The sequence below is a fragment of the Bidens hawaiensis genome, unplaced genomic scaffold (genome assembly GCF_021521415.1).
Source record: "Bidens hawaiensis isolate Kalapana, Puna unplaced genomic scaffold, B.hawaiensis_p1.1 tig00020528_1, whole genome shotgun sequence".
Taxonomy (NCBI): Eukaryota; Viridiplantae; Streptophyta; class Magnoliopsida; order Asterales; family Asteraceae; genus Bidens; species Bidens hawaiensis.
The window spans coordinates 397928-403862 of NW_027493141.1; the positions used below are offsets into that span (position 1 = coordinate 397928).

Here is a 5935-nt window from a genome sequence, read left to right on the forward strand (position 1 = left end):
CAACGGACGAATTGTCTCTGACACCACATGCAAATCTTTGGGAAATAAAAAATGGTCCCTCGTCTTGTCTAAAATGGGAAGAAACGTTGGATCACGCGGGCGTTTCTGCATACAACCCACTGTTTTATCAAGCAGTGCATTTAACACTGACCCCTAGCCTGCAAGTTCCACATAAATAAAGAATAAGACAAAGCATAAGAAACAGAAAAATAGATTAATGGATACTTACTTCCATCCGCATTTTATAAAAACGGTTCAAACTCAGGATACAGCCATAAGCGGCTCATAAATCGCCCGCATTGGGGTTGGCGTTTGGACTAATTTCTGGTACCACACTTGACCTTCATAGGAAGAAAACCTATGTTCTGGAAGCTTCTTGTTGTGCGGGCAAAGGACCATGGTTATCGGAACCACGTCCTCGTGGATCCAGAAGAACTTGGACCTCCACTCGTAAGCACTAAGAAGGGGTTCGGTACCAACAACCCCTTTTGATGTGGTGGAACAGTGAAACCAGCCACCACCCCAATTCATTTTGTAGAATATGTCAAATGTTTCTATAGTGGGCATAGTGTTGTTAGCCATACAAATAAATTCGAAATGACGAATTCTCATAAGGCCAAATGGGTGGATCTGAGAGAGATGGATTCTGTGACCGGTAATTACGTTACCGAGAAACTTTGTTATCGGAAACCAAAGATTCCCAGTAGAAAAATACTCCGCATATACCGCCGTCTTCCCAGTCGGAGGCTTGTCGGCGGTGGACTTGGCTACCGAATATTCCGGTTCCCACTCCGGCGCTATGCCGTAGGTAGTAACCAGTTTCTCAAACTCTGTCTTTTCCAGTTTATCTCTATAAGGTTGATGGATGGCGAGTTCTTCTTTTCTAAAGCCATTATCTCATAAGCAAATGGAGAACAACGAGCAATGGCGAAAAATTGATGACAAATAACATGTCTCAAGGAAGAAGATGATGGGAAAAACAAAGATGGAAGGATGATAAAACTTTTATAAGTACAAGAAACATCCTATTTATACTCATCGCAATTAATGCAATGGGAGGGTAATAGTGGAGAGAGACAATGAGTGGTCCAATGGTGAAACAACGTCACGCGAGAAAACCAAAAAAGCGAAAAAGAATACACTCTGGTACATTTAACAACCGGCACAAACGCCATATCACCATACGAAGCCTGCGGATATTTCACATCACTCACCCTTATACTTATCTTCAAATGAAAGAAATATCTCCAAAGGCCCACGCAAAAATTTAAAATTCCCATAAATATCTTAAGTCCAATATTTCACCCGTATAAACACTTCACGCTGAAGAAACAATGGACTAGTGGGACTTATAGAAGTAGGGTAGTGAAAAGCTTCAAATACCCATAAAGGAGTATCTGCGAGTCATTCGAGACTTACTCAAAAGTCATCCGCGGAACATCCTCATCAAGGGTCATGAAATAAGAGGAAAGGTAGTGAAAAGCACCAAGGGTCATGAAATAAGATCTGCGGGTCATTAAGGATCTCCTTAGAAGTCATCCACAGGATATTTCCATCATTCGCAGGGTGACGAAAGGATGACATCAGCAAAGCAGTTGTAAATTACTCTCTTCTTGAAGGTTTACACGAAGATTCTCTCGTAAAAGGCACGTAACGTAGCAGCCAATCAAAGAATGACAGCTGAAAGGTTGTTATAATCGTGCACATGGCCAGTTGTCCTATCATATCAAATGCGGAAACATCTTCAGTTTGTTATAGAGAATATCTTCTAGAAGATGACAGTTGTACTAATAAATTCCTCTAACCACAGGCTATAAATACTCAAGTCATCATCATGAGGTAGGAATTCACACTTCACATATTACATCAATCACTTAAAGTATTTTCTCTCTCTAGAACTGTACTTATTATCACGCTGGAGGGTAGTTACGGACTTACGGGAAGACCCCTACTCTTGTCCTTCCCGTAGCGAGTTCACGATGTTCTGTTTTACAAGTTGCCGTCGTTGGAATTGTTGAATCCTTACTCGTGTTAACAAAGTATTTGTCGTATAATCCATATCCGATGGAATAATCGGTCTAACCTATTCGGGTTTAGATCCGTGCTTCTTCATATCCATATATTTATGTAAATAAATTTTAATATTAATGACTCATCTTTAAAAAAATGAATCAAAATTTTTATCTTTAATCGAATCAGTGAACAACTAAGTCTACACCGTCAAATAAATTAAGAGACGTTATGAATTGTAGTTGTAGTAAAGTCATACCTTCTCTTAGATGGAGAGTAAATCCACTTAGAACATTCTTTACTAAAAGTTAATTGTTTTCCTTTTGACAAGGCTCGATAGATTTGTGATATTAGGTTGTGTTTCTTAAGAAATATGTTGTTAATTCTTCTAAGTTTTTTTTATATCACGTGACTAAGATTAGGGCTGGCAATTTATACACGAGACACGAATAAACGACATGTACCTACACGACATTAACAGGTAACAGATAAGTCCTTAACAGTTTTCGTGTACTAAACAGGTATACACGGAGTTACCTGTTTATTTTCGTTTCTAAACAGGTATAATCTGTTTGCCTATTAGGTACCTGGTTATTTTAAAATTAAATAAATTATAAAATATATATAGCTATAACTTATATTATCTCTAACCCTAATTCTTATTTCTTACAATCTTACAGCCGCTTCCCTCTCAGTCTCTCACAGTCTCACGCACGCCGCTCTCTCTCCGTCCTAATTACCGTCGCCTACCCGTCTCCGGCCAGTCGCCGGCCATCACCAGCATTCCCGTCGCCGGCCATCACCAGAATTCCCGTCCGTCAGCCTTCCCTCTCACGCCATCAATCCATCTTTAGTTTGTGTAAAAGTATATAATTGATTTGGGATTGACTGACTGAAGTAAACAAATGCTCACATAGAATGACATATCTTTCTGCTCGATATCTTTTCAATTACTTTTTGTATTCGTTTATAGGCATTATTGGCAACAGCTGCAGAAACTTGTGTTTGACTTTTTAGGTCAAATAGTAATACATATTATTTGATTTTCCAGATATTATATACTTTTACACAAACTAAAGATTTGGTGACTTGGTGGGTTTTTGAGTTTATAATACTATTATAGGGCTGTTTTAGTTTAGTTAGTTCACTTATTTGGTTTTGAAATTTTGATTGCTCACATTTGTTAGTATTTACTATTTAGTTAATTATTAGTGACCCACAAAACAAGGTGGAATAGACGAAGGATAAGAAAGCCAAAAAAACAGTACGTTTGTTGATTCAACTATACTTATTTTGGTTCAAGTTTGGTTTTATTTTTGTGTAACTTTATGTATTTTTTTTCCTTAATCATTCTAGACGGAGAGTGATTCTATCCGAATTAATTTAAAAGATGACTTCTCGATGGATATGGATGTGTATGATGAGGTTCACTTGGTGGATGAAGAAGATATAAGCGATAACAAATCAGGGTCAAAGAGAAAACAAAAGGAAAGAATAGAGAGATCTCATGTGTGGCGTTACTTCATTAAACACACTAAGCAAAAAATAGGAAAAAAGACTCCAACCGAGTGCAATAAATTCCATCATATCATGATATATGATAGTGGCCAAGGTACGGGTAATCATACGAAACACATAAAAAGCTGCTATGGTTCTAGTTATAAAGATGTTGGTCAAATGCTTCTAAATAGTGACATGAAGTTAAAGTCGTCTTCTTTTTCTAATGATATGTTTCGTGAGATGATTATAGATGCTATTTTGATGCATGAATTACCTTTTTCATTTGTTGAGTATAACGCTTTTAAAGATTTGTTTGAGTATTTGCAACCCGATGTGAATATTCCCTCTAGAAATACCGTTAAATCTGATTTAGTGCTAAAGTTTAAGAGAGAAAAAGAAAAGATGAAAGTTATTCTTATGGAATCACCTGGGAGATAATGCTTAACTGGAGATTTATGGACTTCTATTACTACTGATGGGTATTTAGCAATTACAGTTCATTATATTGATAAACATTGGGTATTGCAAAAGAGAGTTTTATCGTTTTCTTTCATGCCACCACCTCATACTGGTGTTGCCATATGTGAAAAGGTGTTTTCTATTCTAGTAGAGTGGGGTATAGAAAAAAAAATATTTAGTGTAACGTTGGATAATGCATCTTCTAATGATGCTTTCATTAGGCTTCTAAGTGAACAGTTGAATACAAAAGCACCACTTGTTTCTAAGGGTGCTTTTTTTCACTTGAGATGTTGTGCTCATATTTTGAACTTGATTGTGCAAGATGTGTTAAAGGAAATTGATGATTGTGTTTACAAAGTAAGAGAGAGTATCAAGTATGTGAAAGGTTCACAACAAAGGAAGGAAAAGTTTTTGGAATGTGTTGAGTTGTGTTCAATTAAAAAACAAAAGGGGTTAAGGCAAGATGTTGTTATAAGGTGGAATTTCACATATTTGATGCTTGATGGTGCTCTTTATTATCGACGTGCATTTAGCCATTTAGAATTGAGTGATTCTAATTATAAGGAATGTCCAGTTGCATCAGAGTGGGATAGGATTCAAAAGATATGTTCGTTTCTTGAAGTATTTTATGATGTGACAAATGTTTTTTCGGGTACCAAATATCCGACTGCGAACTTGTACTATCCACATGTTTTTTTAGCTTATTTGAATTTGTATGATGGGATGAATTCTGAAGATGAGTATATAAAGAATATGGCAAACTTGATGATGGGGAAGTTTCAGAAATATTGGTCAGATTTTAGTCTTACATTAGCCGTGGCTGTGGTGTTGGATCCTAGATACAAGTTGCATTTTATCGATTGGAGTTATTCAAAAGTTTATGGAGAGGGAAGTAGTGAATATACACATGTTGATCAGTTATTACATTCTACTTTTCATGAGTACGTCATTGCCTTGTTAAATGAGGGTGAGGATACAAGGGATGAGTCAACACCTACTTCAGGTGGTAGCAAAGGTGTTAAGGACACAAGTGGTGTTTCAACATGTGGTGCGAGTTCAAGGCTTAAGGTAATTTTTATGTTTGTTCATTTATTTGTTTTATGTATATTTCCTTTTAATTATTAACTAAATAATTTTATTATTAATATGTTTTATGATTTTGATAAATGTCAAAGTAAAGATTTTACAACTAACCGAAAGTCAGAACTGCAATTGTACTTAGAGGAGTCAAGAGTTGATAGGAACTTACCACTTGATGTGTTGGCTTTTTGGAAAGCCCATGAGTTTAGATATCCCATACTAGCGAGGATGGCAAAAGACTTTTTGACAATTCTGGTATCTACTGTGGCATCGGAGTCGACATTTAGTGCAAGTGGAAGAGTGATTACCGAACATCGAAGTTCACTTAGTAAAGCTACCGTTGAGGCTCTAATATTCATAAAAGATTGGTTACATGGAGAATTTTGTAATGTTCATCTTTGATATATTTTTATAAGTTTTATACATTATATTATATTAATTTTATAATGTATATGTTTGTTTGTACTTTGTAGGTTCTAACAAAGTTAGTGTGGAAGATCTCACTGAAGATATAATGTCGCTTGACATTAGTTGTGAATGAAATGCTCTAAACTCGGTGAACAATCCTAAGGTACCAACTCCAAATGCTTCAAGTAGTGTTGCTCGCTAAAAACAATGAACAATCATAAGGTACCTCACTCTAAAACTTTCTAATAATGTTACTTGATAAAACTATATGAATATGTCCAATTGTCCATGAATAATATGACTAATTGACTATACTTATTTTGTGTGTAGGTTTGATTTCTTGGAATTGAAGATTTGAGAAGAAAGACCAATTGGAACTTGGAAGGTTGGAACTTTATATTTTTTTCAATATATTTTGATTAGAATTTTATGTGTTTTTGTATTAAATTTGTTAAGGAGCATGGATTTATGTTTTATT

At 35.8% G+C, this 5935-nt stretch overlaps 1 pseudogene; it reads left to right on the plus strand.

The window, feature by feature from the left end:
• Positions 1-597: 597 nt before the first annotated feature.
• Positions 598-5659, plus strand: LOC143561073 (zinc finger BED domain-containing protein RICESLEEPER 2-like; annotated as a pseudogene).
• The last annotated feature ends 276 nt before the right edge of the window (positions 5660-5935 follow it).